Raw genomic sequence first — 26,395 nt, 5'->3', positions numbered from 1 at the left:
GCCACTTGCTACCACAGTCTGCTTCTTCCAGGTTCCTTGGGACGCACTGGAGATTTACAGGGTCTGAAGTTCTACCCACACCCAGGCCGCTGGCAAGATGAGGATGTCTATCATCTGCTTTTGTGCACTCCTCCAGGCTGAATGCAGATATTGTACCACTTGGCAATACACTTTAGAAATCAGCTGCAAAGAACACACTGCTGCTGAAATGAAGACAACCAACAGAGCTACTAGAGATGATATATTCTGGGTAGACAAGGAGCACTTCTGTTTGTAGCCTAAAGTGTGGCCACAGGGTGCCTTGAGATCCCAACTGCAAGTACCTGGCATACAAACTCCAGGCAGTGCCCTGAATCCCTGCCTTGAAATATGTTGAAACTTGTGTCAATTTGCAGCTGATGTACACTTTTATTAGCATTCGAGCTATCTGCAGGGTGATAGCTCTAACAATTCATGCATGATCTGCAAAGTAGAAACCCACCATTATTTCTAAATACTTGATATGAAAAAATTCAATTAGATTTGAATCTTTTCCCATTATCACAAGAAATGTCAACATCACTCCATGAAAGGAAAGGAAAAGCTGTCAGGTCCTCAAATGTAATTTCAATTGTTGTAAATTGTAGAATAATTGCAAAAACTGTTTTAAGTTTTCATGTAAAACCATTTGTGGAATAAGACACTCTTGCTCATGAAGACAATGAACAATTTGAAGACATTGACAACTTTTTATCAGAAATTTCATGTAGTCATTTCAAGCTTTATTCTTTGTAATAAAAAGTTATATTCATGCAAAAATGCTCAAATTTCTCAGTAAAAATAAATGAAAATAATTTATCTCTAATTTTATGAATATCTAATATTTACTATATTCTTTCATTTTTATATTTATGGTTCTTATATATAATATACATAAAAGGCAATAACTGTTTTCACTGTTTTATGGGAAATTCCCCCAGATACCCTTCAGCAGACCCCAGAAAGCCATACAAATATTCCCATGAAAAGGTCTGGAAGCACTGCTCCACAAGGTGCTTAGAAGTGAAGACACAGCAGGAGCAAGCTCACAATAACCTGAAGCAAATCATCATAGGAAGAAAAAAGCTTTAAAGTCCCCCAGACTTTCTAAATGTTTTAAAATATTTATCATGCCCTTGAAGACTTTTTAAAGTGATAAATTCTCACAAGATTAAACAGTAAACTCAGTTGAGAATAGGGAATCAGGTTTTAAACTTGACAGGCCAAGGAACGATGCCCAGAGCATGACAAACCCTCCTCTTTGAAGATAAATTGCTATGTGCAAGCAAGTACCTGGCACCTGTGCTGAGAAAGAGACATTTGTTTTCATTCAGATTCCAACACTTCTGTGCTCCTGGAATTCTGCATTGCATCTCCAGCATCGAACTTTATGCCTTTAGTATCAAAACAAATTAACATGTGTTCTAGGGCTGCCCATTGAGCCTGAGAGACCTACTTACATGTGCCCATGGGCCTCCCCAACCCACTCAGTGCTCCTGCCTCATGTTCTTACCTCCCCTATGTAGGCAGAGGTTATTGCTGATGACAGAGCCTTCTGGATTGAAAGGTCCTTAAAGAAAGGTTTTTGTTTGTTAGCTTGTTTTCATAATGCTTAGTAGAAAATTCAGATAGCTTATAGATTCCCTCTGTGATGCATTTGCTTAGTCTCTTTGGACAAAGTGTTTAACCATATTGAAACTCAGTTTCCTCATTTGTAAAATGTGGATAGACTTACCTATGTCATATGATTTTTGTAAAAATTTATGAGATAATGAACCTCATTAAGACTGCAAGTCCCTCAATACATTTTAACCAATATTACAACAGCTATTTTTTTTTTTTGTCTTTTTAGGGCCACACCCACAGCATATGGAAATTCCAAGGCTAGGGGTAAAATCAGAACCATAGCCACCAGCCTACCTCACAGCCACAGCAATGCCAGATCCAAGCCACATCTGTCATCTATGCCGCAGCTTATGGCAATGCAGATCCCTAATGCAGTAAATGAGGCCAGGGATCAAATACAAATGCTCTTAGATACTAGCAGTGTTCTTAACCTGATGAATCACAGCTGGAACTCCTATGACAGCAATTAGTAATTGTTGTTGAATTGAACCTTAAAGGTATTATTTGAAGCTAACTAGTTTCAAAAGTTTTATTCCAAGATCACATGTGTAAATAAAAGTAAGAATGTTCTTATCAAAACAGCAAGCTGTACAACTTTATCTTATGCCTATAAAACCTCAGGTGATTTTATCAGTTAGTTTCTGATCCCCTCCATCTCACACCCTAAGAGGATGAAGCCATGAGAACAGCACTACAATACAGACTCCTCTTTTTCTCTGAAGTGGGACTGGTCACATCTGAAGCCCATGGCCTCTCCTCCAGACTATGGTCTCCTTCACTGATACCGATCTTAGTATCCAAGCTATCCAAGCCCCAGATCCAGGACCAGCTCATTTTTCTTATTCTTCTTCTGTTGCTTCTTTTTTTCCTGAGCTTACGAATACCCACTCTTCCTTCTATCTACTCCTAAGATTAATTTACTGCCTTCCTTGAACTCACTGCTTTCTACTACTTAGCTACTCTTTGCTCACTGCTCTCATTTCCAAATTTCCTGACCTGTGGCTTGCCCCCAGTTTTAAAGCTTTCAAGTCCTTGTTCACTCATTTATGAGTCACCAGTCCAGCCTGTCCCCTTATCCCCAGCAACATGGTACAGGAAACTGTCACCCTGTTTCTGGAACCCCTTAGCACGTCTCTGTTCCTTGTTCCCATCTCCTCTCCTTCCACTCCCTCCACCAGAAGGCTCTTTGGGAAATTTTTTGTTCTTTCTGATGGATGGTAAGATCCACAATAAGCAAATTGAAGACCCAAGAGCTGCCATATAGCTAGGGGTTCTCCTCCTTTTCACCTCGTTTTAACCACCCAGTATAGATAGTAATGGAGAAGGCCCCAAGAGGGACTTCTGGAAGCTAGACATCTTTGATTTTTTTCATCTGGTGCTAGTTACACACATCTATAGAAATTGAGATTCATTTATATGCATCCTTATGCATGTTTGTTAAACTTCAGTGAAAAGTTTACTTTTAAAACTTAAAAAAATGCTTTTCAAATAAAACACCTCAAAATAAAAAGGTTTAATTTCAATATTTTGGCCTGTTGATTCTAACCTCACTCTGTTCATGAAAAAAAATACAAATTTGAAAATTAAGAAAAGAATAAATACCACTGTCGATCAGCTGACTAATACATGAAAGGGTAAGTTATTAAACTGGCAAAATAGTGATTATTGCCATTTTCAAACTCAGGTTTTCAATCTTTTTTTTTTTTTTTTGGGGGGGCCGTACTTCCAGCATATAGAGCTTCCCAGGCTTGGGGTCAAATTGGAGCTACAGCTGCTGGCCTATGGCACAGCCACAGAAACACAGAATTTGAGTCACATCTGTGACCTATACCACAGCTCATGGCAATGCCAGAGTCCCAACCCACTGAGCAAGACCATGAATCAACCTGCATCCTCATGGATACTAGTCAGTTTTGTTTCCACTGTGTCACAACGGAAACTCTGAAAGTTTTCAGTCTTTAAAAACAGTCACACATACACGAATACATTTGGAGTAGATAATAGATAATGTTCGCTTTTCTAATTACAATGTGATTTATCAGCTTTCTGACCTCGCTCTATGTGTATGTGTGCCAAAAATCAAAATTATGATAATACCCACCTGTTAGAATTAGTACAGGCTTTAAAATACATATTCTCACACTCTCATTACTAGAGAATGCCCATATTGGGATCACCCAGACTTTGACTTTGTCTTTCACCTTATATTTTATGATGGCTCCAAATGCCTTGTTTCATTTGAGTCCTATAGTTGTACAGCCATGTTCCAATAAATTACTACCCTCTACCCTGGAAACTCTAACTTCCAAAAAGTTCCCTCTAAAATGCAAGCTGAGACTTGGGGTTTCTTACAATCAGGAAAGTCTGTGTACAAACTCAACTGCCCACAAGGTAAGCAGAGGATAACAGTTGACATCTAAGGTCAAAGTGTTTGGGACTGAGGTAGTCTGCTATACTCTAGCTGCAAAGGTCATTCTAATAATCTTCCCATTAAAAGGGAAAGTAACAGATTTCTTTCCTTGAGCAAAACTTCACAGAATTTCCAAGTGTACCTGGCTGAAGTTCTGCCAAGAGAATGGGGATACCAGAAAAACTGGAACACTACTCAGGTTCATCTGAGCCCCCAAACACAATAAAGCCTCCAAAAAAAACCATATATAGCAAGTATGGAGAACTATCCCTTTGTAGAGATTGGCAGGTATATGGATAATTGTAATGTCATCAAGAGTCCAAGCTGCAACCTAATCCCATCATTGGGATTCAGAAATGTTAGGTAGGCAGCTCATTTAAGGAAGATGTAGTATATATACACAATGGAATACTACTCAGCCATAAAAAAGAACAAAATAATGCCATTTGCCGCAACATGGATGGAACCAGAGACTCTTATCCCGAGTGAAGTAAGAAAGAGAAAGACAAATACCATATACTATCACTTATATCTGGAATCTAATATAGAGCACAAAGGAAACTTTCCACAGAAAAGAAAATCCTGGACTTAGAGAATAGACTTGTGGTTGCCAAGGGGGAAGGGGAGGGAGTGGGATGGACTGGGAGCTTGGGGCAAATAGATGCAAAATGTTGCCTTCGGGATGGATTAGCAATGGGATCCTGCTGTGTAGCACTGGGAACTCTGTCTAGTCACTTATGATGGAACACCTAATGTGAGAAAAAATAATGTATACATGTATGTGTAACTGGGTCACTATGCTGTACAGTAGAAAAAATGTATCTATAAATAAATGATAAAAAATATCAGTAGGTAAATGGGCAAAGAATGAGAGAAAAAGAAAATTTATGAAGAGATGCCAAAGACATGGGAGAATATTTCATACTGCCAATAATGAAAAATAAAAATTAAAAAAAAATGATGTGATAGCATTTTAAATCAAAATGAACAAAAAAATTACAAAATAAATACTTTTAGAACACTATGTTAGGCCATGTGTATGTTGTGATAAGCAAAGTAAAAAATGAAGCAGCCTGGTATGGTCTGAAATGACTGCAATTACTATGCATACCTTTTTCAGAAAATAATTATAATTGAAAATACAAAATCATCAAGCTATTGGGTATTGAGACCTAAAGTCTTATTTTGGGTCATGTGAGCCCACCCTCTAGCACTTTGAAGGAATTTTCTCTGCTGTGGTAGTTAATTCATCCTCTGTGTAAAATCTCTAATGAGGAGTTCCCGTCATGGTGCAGTACCATGAGGTTGTGGGTTCAATCCCTGGCCTCGCTCAGTGGGTTAAGGATCTGGTGTTGCCTTGAGCTATAGTGTAGGTCACAGACACGGCTCAGATCTGGCGTTGCTGTGGCTGTGATGTAGGCTGGCAGCTGTAGCTCTGATTAGACCCCTAGCCTAGGAACCTCCATATGCCATGGGTGTGGCTCTAAAAAGATAATAAATGAATAAATAAAACCTCTAATTACAGATTATTTATGTCCTGGATGATGCCAATCCTAGGAATATGGAGGAAGTATTAATATAAGTACAAGTAATTTCCCAAATGGAAGTTTCATGGTTTGATTGTGGAGTTTGTTTGCTTTTTACTCTAAGGGATATTTTATTTTTTCTTTTGTATATACTATCTTGTTCACATGATCCTTAAGATGGTGGCTACATTCATTTTTACAGGGTATTCACATGTCTTCCACACTGGTTTTCCATTATATTTCACAAAAAAACTTTGAGTGTAATTAAATTTTAAGTTGATGGTTAATATCTTGAGTTTTCAGCATCTTCTGTTAACCACTCACACACAAACACACATATGCATACACAAGTACACATAGCAAGTTCTATTTTGGTGCATTTCATAGTTCACAATTTAAGCTATGCTGTAATTAATAACAAGGAATTTTTAATAAACTCATTGCCTGAGAAGATAACCTTTCTTCTTAGAAAGAAGTTGATGTAATCTGCCATTCCAATCACCAGATCTTGAGAACTGCTCCCTTTCCACCTTGGGAAGTTACAGGGAAAAGTTAGCCACACAGGAAGCCAGTCCTCATAGACAATGAATCTGCTGGTGTCCTATCTTAAACTTCTCAACCTTCAAAACCGTAAGAAATAAATTGTTTGTTTACAAGTCACCTAGCTTACGGAATTTTGTTAAAGAAGCTGAATGCATTAAGACAATATGATTAATAAGCACTTTTCTATGTATTACCTCCTTTAAGCACTGTAAAATGTGTGAAATAGGAGTGACAGGAATTATCATATCCATTTTGTAAATGAGGAAATAAACTTTCTGGGCCTTTAACTTAACTATCATCATATAATTTCTAAGTATTTACAAACTATCTTTTTTTTTTTTTTTTTTTTTTGTCTTTTTGCCTTTTCTAGGGCCGCTCCTGCAGCATATGGAGGTTCCCAGGCTCGGGGTCTAATCGGAGCTGTAGTCGCTGGCCTATGCCAGAGCCACAGCAACTCGGGATCCGAGCCACAACTGTAACTTACACCACAGCTCACAGCATCTCCGGATTTGTTAACCGCTGAGCCACTACGGGAATTCCACAAAATACCTTTTGATTTCATTATTTTTTTAGTGTTGTGAAATAAGATTTTTTTGTTGTTGTTATAGAATTTGTAATAATGGCCAAGAGCTAATTGTCTAGTCAAATGTATTCTTTATTGCACAAGCATAAATAGCATTCAATGCATTTTTTAATGGATTTTAAAGACATAAATTATCCCAATTTATAGCTCTAACAGAAGAGTTGATTTCATTTCATATTATTTTCTTTCAGTTTTTGTTAGTATACATTCATATTTTATCTAAGTATATTAGTAGAAATTATACATTTCGGAACCTAATTTTTTTTTTATTTTATATTTGCTTTTAAGTGTGGCACCTGTGGCATATGGAAGTTCCCAGGCTAGGGGTCCAATCAGAGCTGCAACTGCAGGCCTACCCTACAGCGGCAGCAATGCAGGATCCAAGCTGCGTCTGCTAAAAAATGAACACACACAAAAAAATAGAGAAATTGGGTTATTTTTTCTTTTGGATCAGTTTTTTCCTCAGCTTGTACCTTCTATCTCGATAGGTGTGTGAGTGTGTGTCTGCATTACCATCATTAGAGTAAAAAGTACCTTAAATATATCCTACACTATGTACAGCTAGTGAAAGACCTAACACAAAAATTTTCATAAAATAAGAATATTGTGTATTCTTAACAGAATAGATAAGTGAATGAAATGGCAGAAAAACAACTATGCTTGATTTCTATATTTGGAAGGAAATAGAAGTCCATACTGTTTAATATTCCTTATTACCTTCATAAATTTCTCTCCATAAATTTCTTGTAAATAAGATATTTGTTAAATAAATGTGATTTTCATTGATTTATAGTGGTAATTTTGAAATGCTTTCATTTATTTATGCATAATTAACCTCCAATAGAAAAAAATACCCTTTAATAACCTATTATTCTCTAACTACATGTCTTAGTCTGGAAGCCTCGTCATTAAGTTTTAATAATTAATAAAAACTGAATATCAGGGAAGAATATAGAAAGTTGAAACCATAATCAGTTTCCAGAATGATTCCTCAGTGAGAAGAATTATAGTAATAGAATGGAAAAAAACATGAGTTTTGTGTTTGGACCCTGGCTCACATACTAGCTTGATCTACTTTTTGAGCTTCAATTTCCTAATCTAGAAAATAAGAAACTACCTGCAATATAGGATTTGACTGGTATCAAAGAATCAAATAATCAAATTTAAATGTTATATAAAATAACTTGACACAGAGCAGATATTCACCAAATGAAGATCTCTTTCTGCTAGCCTCCAAATTGCAGTGTGTAAGGTATGTTTGCATAACCCTAGTACTACAGTGAGGGTGAAGGGAGGAAGATCAGAAGTTATTTCAGGCCAGCCACCCTTCCAGCTCTTAACTCCCACTGTTTTGGTCTGACTTGTCTTCCTAAAATCCATATGTTGAGGCCTCAAATCTCAATGCGACTATTTGAGATGGCGTTTGTAAGGTCAAGTTTAGTGAGATCATAAGAGTAGAGCCTTAATCCAATAGGACAGATGTCCTTATAGGAAGAGAATGAGACCACAGAGGTCTCTCCCTGCACACACAGAGAAAAAAGACTTGGTGACCATACACAGAAACCAACATTGACAGCATTTTGATGTTGGACTTTTTGCCTCTGAAACTGTGAGAAAATAAACTTCTATTGTTTAGGCGACCCAGCCTGTGGAATTCTGTTATGGCAGCCTGAGCAACTAACACACCCACCTGTAAGAGTCCAAACTCATCTTTGAGTTGGAGATAAAGTGGGCAAGCACTTCCGCATCATTGTTGGAAATTACAGTGTCTTGCCAACACTCATGTTCTCACACGAAGATGGAGCAAGAGATTATTTACATTGTATGATATAAGAAACTGGGATTATGGTTCCTTTCTAAGATTTCAGGACTCTTATTTTCTTTCTTGTTATGAAATTCACTTGTCCAAGTAGTGACTGACCTCCTGGCCATAATTTCATAAACACCATGTTATACTGCTGATAGACATTTGTTCTTGTCTTTCCATATAGCATACAACATGTTTCTTTGCACTTACACTTGCCTCCTTCCCCACTCTGCTGGTACTAACCCCACTGAAAATTCAATAATTAAACAAAGACAGGCATACTGCATCTATTTGTGTTTTTCCTTCAAATACATCACATCTTAGGCAGTAAGCAAGTCTTCAAACTCTGCCAACAACAGAGAAATATGTTTGCCATCATTTCATTACATATGCTACAAGCAATATTTGCCGAGGTTGAAAGTAGAGGTGTCTTCCCAAATTTCATGCAGTGGAGTTTGCTGATGTCCAGGGTCACCTTCTCCCCTCAGAAAGTGAAAAAAAAAAGGAAAGTTGGCTTTTGTAGATAACTTTCCTTCTTGATGTTCTCTCTGTCTTCAGAAGTGCCTCATTTAACCGTGTATTTTTTTCTCTTTTAAACTGATTCACACCAAGTTTACAAGGAGTGGGTCTCCCTCACAGGAAAATATGAATTCTATAAAAGTCTCCAGAGAAAGAAGTGCTTAAACCCAATGTACACAGGTCTGCCTTAGAGTAGATTCCAACAGAAGAGGATCTTAAGATGAAAATTCAAGTGCAGTAGTTTACTAGGAAGGTGATCCACTGGTAGAGGAGCAGAGAAGTGAGCTAGAAAAGAAAAGGACCAGAAAAGGGTGTGTTCTCAAGAAAGTCATTGCTGTGGAACCTGGAGCATACTTCATCTAGGGAACTGGAAAATAGTTTAGAACATGGCCTCAGAATTATTCCACTCCATGGGGAAAGGAGTTAGGAGATTTATTACCCAACTGAAGGGGAGCCGGGAATGTATGAGTAATTCTGTCTTGCTCAGTGGGCAGCCAAGGCAGGCTCCAACAGCCAGATAGAACAGCCAGGTAGAGTCCCAAGAACTGACAGGCAGATATTTGGAAGGTATGCATCTAAGTATTACTGCCACAGGAATGTGAGTAGGGAATTGACAGCATCTGTTATTAGGTCCTATTGCTTATTGACTTATTCAAGAGTAGTCTGCCTCCTTTAAAAAGAAATTTAAATCTCAAAAATTTACATTAAAGAAGTGAAAATCAATCATGTGGTTATTATAAGCCTAAAAGCCTCCTTCAAGTGAAAAATTTTAAGTATATATGGATTCTTAAAGATATATTATCTTTGAATATTTTAAGGAACTCCATAATAACCACAGCACAATCTGGTGAACAATTTTGAAAAAAAAGAATTTTCTAAGCAAATGCAAACTTCAGTCCAAGCATTGTTTGAATAACACAAATTCCAAACTAATCCAGACTGGATTTGTAAAGTTTTTAAAATTTGTTTGTTGGTTTGCTGGTTTTCTATATGATAACATTTTAAACAAAGAAATTGTAGCTACTTTATATTTTTCCAGTTGATAACGCAGCTTTTTTAGCAACGTTCTCTGCCCAGACTACAGCTTTGTCTAACTTCTTGCTGGTTACCTAGTGTATAGAGGACTTTCCATCTGACCCAATCACCCCTGGGAAACAAGTGTTAACCAAAAGTCTAGGGTGCCTGTGGCTAACAGGGAACTTTTTCACTGCCTTATCGAAGATATTTAAAAATACTCCTATAGACTTGAGGAGGCAAGAAGGAACTGCTTGAATGAAATGTCATCAATGGCATATTACAAATGGAAGGTTTCTTGAAGCCTAAAGAAGATATTATTTGAATTCCTGAATGCTTGATGTATTAAGCTAGTCAAACCTTTTCTCTCTTCTGGATTAAGGAGATTTGTATTATATAGTTTGGACATATTCAAAATACTAAATAATTATGGCAGTTTTTCTGACCAAAAATTTCATGATCAAAATTCTCATTCTATAAATATAATTAAATCTGAGGTAGTTGTTTTGTGTGCATGATAAGATTCAGATTTCTATAAGTAATTATGTTAGCAAATATAAAATTATGTCAAGTCAAATTTGTCCCATATGTTCTAGTTACATGTACTCAAAGTTTGCCCTTATTTTATGCCCAGACTAGAAAGAAAAAAAATGGACAAATCTTGATTCTGTGTTTTAGATGCTTTTACTGACTGAATTGAAATAAGCAAATGATGAATAATTCAAACAAAGATTTATTGAGCACTTGTTACACATGCAAATTGTGCTTGGCTTAAGGGAAAAGAGAGAAGGGAATAAAAAAGGAAATGATCTTTGCATGGAAATCACTGCGCTGGGTGCTTTGCCTACATTGTATAATCTCTCCACAGATCCTTTGTGGTAGTTATTACTATAACCATTTTCTAAAAGAGAAAACTAAAGTTCTTAAACTCAAAAGAATTTATACAAGTTTACTCATCTGGGAAGTGGCAGAGCAATGGCACAAACTCATGTCTATATAACTCAGCAGCCCATTTTCTTTATATTACAACATTTGCCTTCCAAAGAGAAATAAGATTCCTCTGAATCTGTAAAACAGATAGCTTTTGCTTTTTTGATATTTTTATATCAGTTTGGGGACAATTTTTTAAAAATAGATTAAGATAATATTGTGACATACAATAAAGTAGATATTTAAAATGTACAACTTGACCAATTTTAGTATGTATTACAACCATGAAACCATCATCATAATAAGTGAAACACCCCAAAATCATTATCCCTAAACTTTTCTCAGGGTTATTTTTAATTCTTTTCTCCTGTCCCTCTCTTCACCCACAAATAATCACTGATCTACTTTTCCTCATTATAGATTAGTTTATATGGTAGAACATCATGTTAATAGAATCATACAGTATGTATTTTTTTGTTCTGGCTTCATTCAGCATAATTATTTTGAGATCTATTTATGTTGTTACATGTATCAATAGTTTATTCCATTTTATTGCTGAGTAATACTTCACAGTATGGATATACTCTAATGTGTTTGTTTTTCACCTGCTGTTTCCATGTTTGGGCTACTGCTATGAAAATTTATATATTTCAATGTAATTATACCATTTCATATTCCCAGCAGCAGTGGTATGTGAGAGTTCAAGTTATCCCACATCCTTGTTAACACTTGATATTGTCAGTCTTCTTCATTTTAGCCATTTTAATGGGAGTGTAGTGGTTGGTATCTTACTAAGGTTTCATTTCAATTTCCCTGGTGACTAATGATCTTGAACATCTTTCCATGTGCTTATTCTTCTATGGTAAAATCTCTTTAGAACTCTTGCTTTTTTTAAAAAATGTGGGTATTTTCCTCTTATTGAATTATAAGGGTATATATTCTAGATACAAATCCTTTATTAGATATATGTTTTGTTGTGTTTTTAATCAGAATGTGTCTTTGCCTTTTCACTTTCATAACAATGTCTTCAGAGAGGAAAATTTTTAATTTTGACTGTCAAATCTTTAATTTTAATGTTTTTTGCTTTATACTTTTTGCATAGTGTTTAGGAATTCTTTGCCAAACAGAAAGTAATTAAGATTTTTTCTAATTTTTATTTTGATATTACATAGTTTTAGTTATTACATTTAGCAATAAAATCCATTTCAAATTAATTGTTTATGGTATCGGGTAAAAATTGAGGGTGTTTTTGTTTTCTTTTTGCTTGCTCGTGTACATATATAGCTATATAATGGCTTCAGCATTATTAGTTTAAAAGATTACCCTTTCCCCATTGAACTTCTTTGGCACCTCTGTTAAAAGTGAACTAACCATATATGTGTTTATCTGCCTTCAAAGAGAAACACTAAGTTTCTATTTTTTAATACATCAGTACATCCTTTATTTTAAAAATGACTCAAAGTGATTCAGTAGAAAAATAAAAATAAGTCCAAGTAAATAGAAGGACATGAAATAGAATAAACAGTGACAGCTGGATATAAACCAAGAAGTAAAGAAAGATCTAGAAAGGAATTCAGCAAAGCTGCTTGGAACATGACTCTGTCAAACGACAAAGACTTACCGGAGTCTTTCCTACTTTTTGATTTATAAAATTTCTCACAGTGCAATCCTAAAAAATTACAAAGTTGTAGGAAATGTTTTTGTCCAGAAATATTTTTTTTTTTTTTTTTGTGATCCATCCAGTGGAGGCTGTATATTGTTAGAATAAAGGTTATTTCTTGCCTCCTAATCTGTGTGTGGTTTGTTTTGAACCAGCATGCTATCATTCTTTTTATAGTTCCATATCAGGTTTATGTATAATTCAATCAATACCTTTGGGCACAGTATTTGATGTTTACAATAAAAAAAGATCTATTTTGTTGTTCTTTGTGAAGGTACTTTCATTATCACATGTCACTCAGTTATAAGAGTTTATGGGACAATTTACACCCGATGGACACCTTAAACATACGATTTTATGACAAAACTCCAAGATAAATGAAAATATTTTAGAAAGATATTAAGATCCTTTCCCTTGTATTTGATTGATATGAATTGGGGCAATAAAACAGGTTTTCCTTCGTACAGTCCTGCCTGTTACAAGGCACCAGAGAAATGGAGCTGAAATGGAGTGCTCCAAATAGCTAATGGCCTGGCTGGCTCACTCATTAACAGCAAGCTACCCAAAGCTAAAAAAAAAAAAAAAAAAAAAAAAAATGAAAGCCAAGCAAATGATTCAAATACTTTAGGTCAATTAAATGAATATTTATTGGACACTCTCATAAAATTAGGAATATATCTGGTCAATGGGTACTCCTCTCAAATAGTAACCATATGTCCTATAGTTCCCTGAGAGTATCATTCTTCTGAGTCATGAAACTATTTTGGTTTAAAGAGATTCATCTATGATGCAAGCCACTACAGTGGGAAATATTTGAATATGAACTTCACATTAGATAGTATATTACATAGTGCTGTTATCTAAATTTAACAATGTTAAATTTCTTGATTTTGGGAATTGAACTGTGGTTATGTAAAAAAAAAAGGTTCAAATTATTAGAAAATACATGCTGAAGGAATAAAGAGTCATGACCTCTTCAAATTACTCTCAAATGGTTCAGCAGGATGATAATAATTATTATAATAATTATAAGTATAAAACTGTGGATGTCTTATATGATAGAGAAAGTAAATGTAGCAAAATGTTAACATTGCGTTGAATTCAGGTGAAGGATATATGGGGATAAAATATAATGTCCTTAAAACTTTTCTATAGATGTGAAAGAATTTTTAATAAAACTTTGAGCAGAATTAAGGATCCATCTGATCAAAGAAGAACCTATAGAAAATGGTACCCAGGTGGTACCTAAAGGAGCAACCAGTCTCCCAATGCGCTCAGCGATTTCTCTCTTTATACCTAGTTATTGCTGGACAGCGTTTCCTCTAGTGGTTGTAAACTTCTAGCCAATCCTCAGAATCCCTCATTCTATCTATTCTAGTCACTCTCAACACAAGACTTACTGGCATTTCTTCAACTCTAGGTTAAACTGTTAACCATATCTCTTGCTTGCTGTTCCAGAAGTATCCCCACCCTCTACCGCCTCCAAAGACAACAACATATTTTCCCTCCTCCAGAATCATCAGTGATGCCTACCCGTCCTTGCTCTCAGCCACTTTCTGGTCAGCCCCTTCTCTTAACTCTTCCCTGTCCCCATCACATATATGTATATTTGACCTCCTCTCACAATTCCTAAAGTATAAAAATGACAATGAGGTATTCCCCACCAAGAACCTGGAGGGGAGAAAAGGAAACAAGTTAAACTATGATCACCGTATGGATAACAAGTTACTGATGGAAGTGGAAATCTACAAATTTACCTTGAAGAGACAGAATGGCTCTAAGCCATAAAGACTTAGCTAAAGTGAAACCAATAATATTAGCATTTGTTTAGAAAGAATATGGTAATTACCTAAAAGATTAGTTTAGAAATACAGTAGAGGAAAATCAAAGACAAAACTATAGGATAGAAACCAGATCGGTAGTTGCCATGGGATAGGGTGGAGGGGATGACACGAACTCATGGCAAAGGGCACAGGGAACATTTTTAGGTGATGGAAACATTCTAGATCTTGATTATTATGGTGATTACATAATTACACACATTTGCCAAAACTTATCAAACAGTATTTTTTAAATTGGTTAATTTTACTGCAGGTAAATTGTAACTCAGCAAAGATAATTTTAAAATGGAAGTTATCACATATACCAGTGTTTATTAGCAGTAACAAGATTGGGAGGAATACATCACAATTAATATTACTACAAACCTGTGGGCACAACACCCTCTTTGCAATGGTGAATAATGTGTGTTCCCTCCTTCTACGACTCTCAGGGTTAACATGCCCTTCTCAGTCTGTGCTAGTTGCTCTGAAACTGCTTTCCTCTGGGAGCTTCTAGCTCTTCATGAAGCCTTACTTCAAGGTATCATAATAAAATTATCCTTCACTTTATTTGAATATATTGAGAATGACCCTCTTATTCAGAGTGTACTCACGGCATTATAGCTTTTTCAGAGAGCTAAAAGGACACACAAGCCCTTTTATTTGTTATCAGATATTATCTCACCCACACTGGGCTTAAAATTACCAATAACAGTGGAAAATTTCTGCCCTTCACATTTCTTCTATTTCTCAGAGGGGAAAGAGGGAGAAGACAAAGAAAAAAAATGGTCCAATTGCACCCAGGATGGATTTTTCTCTTTTGTTAGATTCAAACACAGGAAATTCTAAATCCAAGAAACTCGTCTGTCAGTACCTGGTTCCCCAGAGACCAAGAGAATGCTTTCATCTGGCTGAAGGTTGCTATAGGCAGCCACACACCTGCCTGGGAAAACACATCATTTTTTGAAAGTGTGAAAATGACTGCTAAAGGGATTCAGAGCCCGAGTTACATGCCCCATTTCAGCTGCTTCAGTCCCAGCTGCAGCAAACAAATAGGACAGTGAAGACCCTGGAGATTCAAGAATTCAGTTTCTGTCTGACATTCTCACAATCCCTACGCCAAATTGAAGGACTGCCACTGTCACCAGCTCAGAAAAGCCATCAGTAGCAGAGAGTCAATTTTGGCTCTAAAGAAGGCATTGCCAGCCTCTCACTCAGCTTCCACAGACCAGACCCTTCAGAGAACTATGAGTGGATGCTGCCATAAGAGATGGTTCTTCACAAACAGCTGTTTAGTCTCCTCCTTTTGCCTCAACATCCAGCTAACTTTTCCAGCTCTGCCTGTCTGTTCCTTAGCTTGGTTCAGTTTCTGACCTTGCACACCTGACCCCCATCTGCCCTGCGCTATTTCTGCCACCTCCCTCCACACACCACCCCACACCCGAGCAATAGCCAAGACTGAACAGGCCCAGGCCCAATGTGATTCATTCCCAACTTTCATATTCACAAATATGTTCATAGACCTTAACTATTACTTAAGATTGCAAATACTACTTTAGTATTTCATTTCTGCCATTATTAAATGCAATATATTCTAAAGGAAAAATTTCAGTGTCCCCTTTAGATCTTCCACAAGAATTACTGGAAACAGGATAATGATAAGAAAGGAGACACTCAGCCATTCTGAGATTCAAATCCTGGGTGGGCAGCAGGTCCACACACAAGTCAGACCACATCAAGCAGCCATTTGTACCTGCTACTCAGCATAAACAATTCCTCTTTGTGCCTTAATCCAAGTGCAAGTGGCCAGGGAGCTCCAGAGTCCTTCATAAACCCAGAAGGCTGCAACCATTACATCTCAGAGCTCCACGGCTGCTATGCTACCACCACCTCTTAATAAGTAGGCCTATCCCAGTTCCACTGGGAGAGAGGTAGTCTTGAGCTGCATCAAGTTCCCCCAGCAACTAGCTGCTTTCTGAGTCTACCTGTACATGGGAAGGCCCAGCCTCACATATACTGAGTGATTTGGCTGAATTGGAAACATTACAGCAAAGAAGACCTACAGTAGCCAGAGATACAACTTTTTCTTCCCTTGCAGGCTGGAAACTTGTCAATTATTTAAAATCCTCTTTGTCTTGTGATAGAGTACTTATGGTTTTTATTGACATTTTTCACTGCACAATTGTGACTTCCTTCTAGCTCCTTATTGTAAACTAATCCCATTAAGTCATATCCAGGAATTATTATGAATTTTCTTCTCAGTCTCAATCCCAATGACAGGATATGTACTAAAGTACCACTTTTATCTTCCTTTTGTATTATTTTCGAGAAAGAGCTGTGGATCCCTTTGATCTAAAATATCACCTCTACGGAGTGCCTGCTATGGTACAATGGGATCGGAGGCATCTTGGGAGCACTGGGATGCAGTTTTGATCCCCAGCCCAGCAGAGTGGGTTAAGGATCCAGCATTGCTACAGCTGTGGCCTAGGTGGCAACTGTGGCTAGGATCTAATCACTGGCCCAGGAACTCCATATGTAATGGGGTGGCCAAAAAATAATAAAATAAAATATAATTAAATTAAATTAAATTAAAATATAAATAGCACCTCCGAATGCCTTGGCCAATCTTTTACTGACCATCAATATCTTCCTCTACCATTTCCCAGCACTTACCTTCAGCTGCAGTTGGACAAACTTTCTTTCTTTTCACATTTTTTACTTATTGTAAGTAATAGTTGACTTACAATATTATATTCATTTCAGGTATACAACACAGTGATTCAAAATTTTTGTAGGTTATTTACTATACAAAGTTATCACCATATTTTTTACTATATTTCCCAATTTCCCATTACATCTCTGTGACTTATTTATTTTACAAATGATAGTGTGTATCTTTTAAGTCCCTTCAGCTGTTTCACCCATTCCCCTATCCCACACCCCTCTAGTTTGTTCTCTGTATTTTTGAGTGTTTTTCCATCTAGTTATATTTGTTTTTTTCTTTTTTTTTGACTCCATATATAAGTGAGATCATGTAAGATTTGTCTCTAATTTATTTCACTTAGTATAATGCCTCCTAAGTTCATCTGTGTTGCCACAATGTGACATTTTGTACTTTTTTTGTGTTTGATAATATTCCATTAGGAGATAAATATAAAGTATCTTTATTCATTCATCCAACAAGGGACACCTAGGTTCCTTCCATATCTTGGCTATTGTAAACAGTGTTGCAGTGAACAATGGCACATTGGGATACATGTATCTTTTTTATTTATTTAGTTTTGGTCTTTTTAGGGCCGCACCTACGGCATATAAATGTTCCCAGGCTAGGGGTCTAATCCGAGCCACAGCAAAGCTGGATCAGAGCCACATCTGTCACCTACACCACAGCTCACAGCAACACCAGATCCTTAAGCCACTAAGCAAGGCCAGGGATCAAACCTGCAACCTCATGGTTCCTAGTAAGATATGTTTCTGCTGCGCCACAATAGGAACTCCCATGTGTCTTTTTGTTTTGTTTTGCTATAATTTTTTCCCAATTTTTAAAAATTGTCATTTCTCAATACAATTTTTTTTCTACTGTACAGCATGGTGACCCAGCTACACATATATGTACATATTCTATTTTCTCACATTATCATGCTCCATCACAAGTGACTAGACATAGTTCCCAGTGCTACACAGCAGGATCTCATTGCTAATCCATTACAAAAGTAATAGTCTGCATCTATTAACCCCAAGCTCCCCATCCATCCCACTCCCTCTCCCTCTCCCTTGGCACCCACAAGTCTACTCTCCAAATCCGTGATTTTCTTTTCTGTGGAAAGGTTCATTTGTGCCATATATTAGATTCCAGATATAAGTGATATTATATGGTATTTGTCTTTCTCTTTCTGACTTACTTGACTCAGGATAAGAGTCTCTAGTTCCATCCATGTTGCTGCAAATGGCATTATTTCATTTTTTATTGCTGAATAGTATTCCATTGTGTATATACAACACATCTTCCTATTCCAATCATCTGTCGATGGACATTTGGGTTGTTTCCATGTCTTGGCTATTGTGAATAGTGCTGCAATGAACATGCGGGTGCATGTGTCTTTTTCACAGAAAGTATTGTCTGGATATATGCCAAGGGTGGGATTGCTGGGTCATGTGGTAGTTCTATGTGTAGATTTCTAAGGTGCCTCCATATTGTTCTCCATAGTGGTTGTACCAGCTTGCTTTCCCACCAACAGCGCAGAAGGGTTCCCTTTTGTCCACACCCCTTACAGCATTTGTTATTTGTGGACTTCTTAATGATGGCCAATCTGACTAGTGTGAGGTGGTATCTCATGGTAGTTTTGATTTGCATTTCTCTAATAATCAGTGATGTTGAGCACTTTCTTATGTGCTTGCTGGCCATCTGTACATCTTTCTTAGGAAAATGTCTATTCAGGTCTTTTGGCCATTTTTTAAATTGGATTATTGGCTTTTTTGCTGTTGAGTTGTATAAGTTGCTTGCATATTTTAGAGATTAAGCCCTTGTCAGGTGCATCATTTGAGACTATTTTCTCCCATTCTGTAAGTTGTCTTTTTGGTTTGTTTTTGGTTTCCTTTGCTGTGCAAAAGCTTGTCAGTTTGATTAGGTCCCTTTGGTTTATTTTTGTTCTTATTTCTGTTGCTTTGGGAGACTGACCTAAGAAAATATTCATAAGGTTGATGTCAGAGAATGTTTTGCCTATGTTCTCTTCCAGGAGTTTGATGGTGTCTTATCTTATATTTAAGTTTTTAAGCCTTTTTGAGTTTATTTTCATGCATGGTGTGAGAGTGTGTTCTAGTTTCATTGATTAACATGCAGCTGTCCAGTTTTCCCAGCAATCCCTGCTGAAAAGACTATCTTTTTCCCATTTTATATTCTTGCCTCCTTTGTCAAAGATGAATTGACCACAGGTGTCTGGGTTTTTTTCTGTGTTTTCTATTCTGTTCTGTTGCTCTGTCTGTCTGTTTTGGTACCAGTACCACACTGTCTTGATGACTATGACTTTGTAATATTGAATGAAGTCCTGAAGAGTTATGCTTCCTGCTTGGTTTTTGTTCCTCAGAATTGCTTTGGCAATTCTGGGTTTTCTGTGGTTCCATATAAATTTTTGGATTGTTTGTTCTAGTTCTGTGAAAAATGTCCTGGGTAATTTGATAGGGATTACATTGAATCTGTAGATAGCTTTGAGTAGTATGGCCATTTTTACAATATTAATTTTTCCAACCCAGGACCACGGAATATCTTTCCATTTCTTTGAATCCTCTTTAATTTCCTTGATGAATGTTTTACAGTTCTTTTACCTCCTTGGTCAGGTGTATTCCCAGGTATTTGATTTTTGGGGGTGCAATTTTAAAAGGTATTGTGTTTTGTATTCCTTTTCTAATATTTCATTACTAGTATACAGAAATGCCACTGACTTCTGAATGTTAATCTTATATCCTGCTACTTTTATGAATTTGTTGATCAGTTCAAGTAGTTTTTGAGTTGAGTCCTTAGGGTGTTCTATGTATAGCTTCATGTCATCTGCATACGATGGCAGTTTTATCTCTTCCTATTTGGATGCCTTTTATTTCTTTTGTTTGTCTGATTGCTGTGGCTAGGACTTCCAATGCTATGTTGAATAGCAGTGGTGAGAGTGGGCATCCTGTCTTGTTCCAGATTTTAGAGGGAAGGCTTTCAGCTTTTCTCCATTGAGTATTATATTTCCTTTGAGTTTGTCATAAATGGCTTTTATTATGTTAAGATATGTTCCCTCTATACCCACTTTGGTAAGAGTTTTTGTCATGAATGGATGTTGGACTTTGTCAAATGTTTTCTCTGCATCTATTGAGATGATCATGTGGTATTTGACTTTTCTTTTGTTAATGTGGTGTATGATGTTGATTGATTTGTGTATGTTGAACCATCCTTGTGAACCTGGGATGATTCCCACCTGGTTATGGTGTATGATCTTTTTGATATGTTGTTGGATTCGGTTGGCTAAAATTTTGTTGAGAATTTTTGTGTCTATATTCATCAAAGATATTGGCCTATAGTTTTCTTTTTTGGTGGTTTCTTTTTCTCATTTTAGAATTAGGGTGATGTTGGCATCATAGAATATCTCTGGGAGTGTTCCTTCTTTGATTTGAAAAAGTTTAAGGAGGATGGGTATAAGTTCCTCTTTGTATGTTTGGTAGAATTCAACTGTGAAGCACCTGGTCCTAGACTTTTATTTGTAGGAGTGTTTTTATGACATATTCAATTTCATTTCTAGTGATAGGTCTGTTCAGTTGATCTATTTCTTATTGATACAGTTTTGGTAGGCTGTAGGTCTCGAGAAAGTTGTTCATTTCTTCTAGGTTGTCAAATTTGTTGGCATTCATGTATCTTTTTTAATTAATGTTTTCCTTTCCTTTAGATAAATACCCAACAGTGAATTGCTAGATTATATAGTAGTTCTATTTTTAATTTTTGAGGGACAGCCATACTGTTTTCCATAGTGACTGCACAAATTTACATTATCATAAACCATGCACAAAGATTCCCTTTTCTCCACATCCTTGTCAACATTTTTTATTTTTGCTTTTGTTGCTCTTGTCTGAGGAGACATTTGCAAAAAAAAAAAAAATTGTTAGGATTTATGTCAAAAATCATACTTTCCATGTTTTCTTCTAAGAGTTTTATAGTTTTTTGGTCTTAAATTTAAGTCCTTAAATCTATGTTAAGTTTATTTTTTATATGGTATAAGAACATGGTCTAGTTTCATCCTCTCACATATGGCTGTCCAATTTTCCAACATACCTTATCCAAGAGATTATGTTTTCCCCATTTTCCTTCTTTGTCATATATTAATTGACCATATGTGTTTGGGATTATTTCTGGGCCCTCTATACTTTTCCCCTAGTCTGTGTCTGTTTTTGTGCCAGACCATACAGTTTTGATTATTATAGGTTTGTAGGATAGTTCGAAGTCTTGGATCAAGATATTTCCAGCTTTGTTCTTCTTTCTCAAGATTACTTTGGCTATTGGAGGTCTTTTGTGGTTCCATACACATTATAGGAGTGTTTCTCCTAATTCAGTCATTAAACAGAGTTTACAGGTTGCTTTGGATAGTATGGACATTTGCACAATATTAATTGTTCTAATCATAAGCATGGACTATCTTTCCATTTATTTGTTTTGCCTTTAATTTCTTTCGTCAATGTTTTCTAGTTTGCCAAGTACGTATCTTTCACCTCCTTGATTAAACTTATTTCTAGATACATTGACTCTTGTACAATGCTTTGGTTAAGGGGACCAACTCTCCAACTCAATTAAAAATCTGTGTATAACTTTACAGATGGCCCTCTGTATCAATGCTTTTGCCTCCATGGTGTCAATCAACCATGAATTGTGTAGCACTGTAGTATGTATGTATTGTATATAACAACAACAAATCTGTGTTGTTCAAGGATCAAATGTATTTTATTCTTTGTGACATGATTGTAACTAGGATTGTTTCCTTGCTTTCTCTTACTGATACTTCAAAGTTAGTGTAAATATTCAACAGATTTCTATATATTAATCTTGTATCCTGCAACTTTACTGAATTGATTTATTAGTTCTAATAGTTTTGAGGTGGAGTCTGTAGAGTTTTCTACATATAGTATCATGCTATCTGAAAATAGTGAAAATTTTCCTTCTTCCTTTCCAATTTTAATACTTTTATTTGTTTTGCTTGTCTGATAGTTGTGGCTAGGACTTCAATACCATGTTGAATAAGAGTGACAAGAGTAGACATCCTTGTCATGCTCCTGATCTTAGAGGAAAAACTTTCACCTTTTATCTATTAGTGGTAAGACTGCTGTAAATTGCCTTTATTTTTTGGAGGTATGTTCCCTGTATACTCACTTTCTTGAGAGTTTGTATCATGAATGGATGTTAATTTTGTTAAATATTTTTTTTCTGAGATGATCATGTGGTTTTAAGTTTTTGTTTTGTTAATGTGGTATATTACATTGATTTGTGTATATTGAATCATCTTTGCATACCTGGAATAAACCCAACTTGATCGTAATATATGGTCTTTGTAATGTGTTGTTGAATTTAGTTTGCTAATATTTTACTGAAGATTCTCGAATCTATATTTATCAGATATATTGGGCTGTATTTTTCTTTTTAGTGTCTTCAGTTTTAGCATTCAATTTTTTGGAATAGGTTGAGGATAGTTATTAGAATTTATATAATTTTTTTGTAGAATTCCAGTGGGAAGCAGTCTGGTCTTGGACCTTTGATTGTTAGGAGGTTTTTTTTGTTCATTACTGATTCAATTTAATTGCTAGTAATCAGTCTATTCAGATTTTCAATTTCTTCCTGATTCAGTCTTGGAAGATTGTATGTTTCTAAGAACTTATTGATTTCTTCTAAGTTGTGCAATTTGTTGGCATGTAATTGTTTATAGTATTCTCTTATGATTATATTTCTGTGATATTAGTTGTAACTTCCTCTTCGTTCCTAACTTCATTTCTTTGTAATTTCTCCCTTTTTTCTTGGTGAATCTGGCTAAAGATTTATGAATTTTGTTTATCATTTCAAAAAGAAGCTGTTAGTTTCATTGATTTCTCTCTCTCTCTATCTCTATCTCATTTATTTCTATTCTGATCTTTATTATTATCTTTCTTTTACTAACACTGGGCTTTGATTGATCTTTCTTTTCTAATTATTTTAATTGTAAATTTAGATTGTTTGAGTTTTTCTTTTTTTTTTTTAGGAGGCCTATATCATTACAAGTTTCCCTCTTAGAACCTCTTTTGTTGTATCCCATAGATTTAAGAAAATTATGTTTCAGAGTTCCCATCCTGGCTCAGTGGAAATGAATCTGACTCGCATCCATGAGGACACAGTTTCAATTCCTGGCTCTGATCAGTGGGTTAAGGATCTGGTGTTGCCATGAGCTGTGGTCTAGGTTGCAGACATGGCTCAGAGCCTGCGTTGCTAAGGCTGTGGTGTAGGCCAGCAGCTACAGCTCTGATTCAACCCCTGGCCTGGGAACCTCCATATGCCACAGGTGTGGCCCAAAAAAGACAAAAAAAAAAAAAGAAAATTAAGTTTCTATTTTCCTTCAATTTTTCAAGGTATTTTTTATGTCCTCCGATTTCTTCACTGACCCATTGGGTTTTTTGTAGTATGTGTTTAGTATCCATGTGGTTGCGCTTTTTCTAGTTTTCTTTATGTAATTTCTTTCTAGTTTCATGCCATCCTGATCATAAAATATGCTTGGTATAATCTCAGATTTTTAAAATGTATTGACGCTTGTTTTGTAGCCTCCTGGAGAATGTTCCATGTGCACTTGAAAAGAATGTGTGTATTCTGCTCTTTGGAGGTGGAATGTTCTATAGATAACTTAAGTTCATCAGTTTAATGCATTACTTAAGGACAATGTTTTCTTGTTGATTTTTTATCTAGATAATCTATCTATAGACATAAATGGACTTTCAAAATCTCTACTATTACTGTATTACTATAAATTTCTCACTTTATGTCTGTTAATATTTGCTTCATATACTAGGTACTTCTATTTTTGATTTACCTTCTTACCATTTCTTTGATTTTTATTGCAGCCTTTGTTTCAAAGGCTATTTTGTCTGATATGAGTATTGCCACCCCAAATTTCTTTACAGTTCCATATTAACGGAGTATCTTTTTACAATCCTTTACTTTCGGTCTCTCTATGTTTTTAGTTCTGAAGCTAGTCTGTTGTAGGCAGCATATAGGTAGGTTTTGTTTTCTAATCCATTTAGCTCCCCCTATGTCTTTCAGTTGGGGCATAATTCTATTTAAATTTAAAGTGATTATTGATAAGTATAAACTTACTGCCATTTTGTTACTTGTTTCTGGTTATTTTAGTAGTTTTCTGTTATTTCCTTCTTCTTTTAGGCACTTCCCTCGTTATGTGAGATTTTCTTTAGTATTATGTTAGGGTTCTTTTTTGTTGTTCTTTTGAATATTGATTGTATGAGATTTTGGAGGGGTTATAGTTATCATGAGGTTCATATTATCAATATATATTAATAGAGTATATGTATATTGCTAGTCATGTAGGTTCGAACACATTCTAAAAGTTGTACGTTTTTACTCCTTTCCCAAAGTTTTATGCTTTTGACATCATATTTTTCATCTTTTTGTGTATTCTTTAACTATTTATTATAGTTATATTTGGGCTGGAGTTGGAGTCTCACTCAGACCAGGGCTTCTCCCAAAGATGATTTGGGTCCCCATCCTGGCTGTGTAGGGCTGGAGCTAGAGCTTCATGTAGGCCAGGGCTTCTCCCAGGGGCCATCTTGGCAGGGTTTGTTGGAGCCAGAGGGGATAGCTGGAACCTAACACAGACCAGGTCTTCTTCCAAGGCATACTGGAGCCACAGCCCTGGTGGGGAACATAAATGGACATGCTGGAGACAGAGTGGCTAGATCTGGATCCCGGCATGGGCCAGAGCTTCTCTGGAAGCTTGCTAGAGTCAGAGCTAAATGTGGACTCGGGGTCATGTTGAGGTAGCCTTGGCTGGCCAGCCAAAATGCCAGGTGCTTTTCAATCAGCTACTTCTGTGACTGAGTTTGTGCAAAAGCCCTTCACAGGTGGAGTTTTGGAGATTTTATTTATTTGTTTGTTATTGTTTCACTGCACCTGTCACATGCGGAAATATCTTGGCAAGGGATCAAACCTGCACCACAGCAGCAACCAGAGCTGCTGTAGTGTGGAGTCTTGCTTTCCTACAGCCTTTCCCAGTTATAAGCCCCACTTTTTTTTCAGTACTCATTAGGGGGACTTATTTTCCCATAGCCAGTCCCCAGGACTGGGGAGGCCAACTGCTTGCCTTTAGGAAGGACCTCTGAGTTTGTGATATCCCCTTCCTCTTTGGGATCACCACCTGGGAGTATGGGTCTTGGCTAGATTATTTCTCTTCCCTTCATATCTGTCTCCTTGTGTTTTGTCTTTAGAGCCTTAATTATATAAAATCCACTCTGCTAGTCTTCAAGTTATTCTTAGAGTGAGTTTTTCCAGATGTAGTTGGTTTTGGTGTGTCCATGGAAGGAAGGTCTTCCTACTCATGATCCCATTTCCAGATATACTCACTTTCCCCAGCCCCTCTCATCATTATTTGTATCATTCATCCTACTCTAGTTCCCTCTCTTCTTACCTCTGTTAGAGAAACCACACACATTTTTTATGTTCCGGTACAGACCTTAGCTTGTCCATGAAGCTTCCCTGCAATTTCTTCAGGTGCCACTGTCTTTCCTTCCTTTTCTGGTATACTAATCCATCTGTGATCCATACCACATAGGTTAGCACTTTATTATTTGAAAATTGTTTCATGATTCAAGTACATACACCATGTATTACTTATCCTGTATTACTTACTTACATGGGTGTAGTACGTATACCCTGTGTTACTTATCCTATAATATTTATCCTGTATTACTTATCCTGTATTACTCTAGCACCTGATTTCTAAGCTGAAATACTTTAATATTGTTTCCAGCTACTTCCTTATACCTTTAAAAAAATCTACATCTAATCCTCTCTGAGTTATGCTCAAAGTTCAATAATCATCCTGTGAAATATTCCCATTCTACATACAATTTGACATTTTTCCACAGAAGAACATACCTCATCTTCCACGTTGCTAATTCTATGGCTTTGACAAATAGAGTTCACCTATGATCTCCCTTCAAACCATATTTAAACCTTCACCCTTTCAACAAAGACTCCAGGCTCTATCTTATTGAGCCAATCAGCTTCACTAATTTGTAACCAATGTTTGATTTACTAAATACCAATGTTCAGCTGGAGGAGAGCAGGAAAAACCCCAGGTAACTGCTGACCTTCTGTTTAGAGGAATATGATAACCATACCTGATTTCATATTCAGATATCCACAGAAATTGGGTATGAAAGATCTT

Source organism: Sus scrofa, chromosome 6 (genome assembly GCF_000003025.6).
Source record: "Sus scrofa isolate TJ Tabasco breed Duroc chromosome 6, Sscrofa11.1, whole genome shotgun sequence".
Lineage (NCBI taxonomy): Eukaryota > Metazoa > Chordata > Mammalia > Artiodactyla > Suidae > Sus > Sus scrofa.
The sequence above is the reverse complement of the archived record's forward strand: the minus strand, read 5'-3'. Positions refer to the sequence as shown.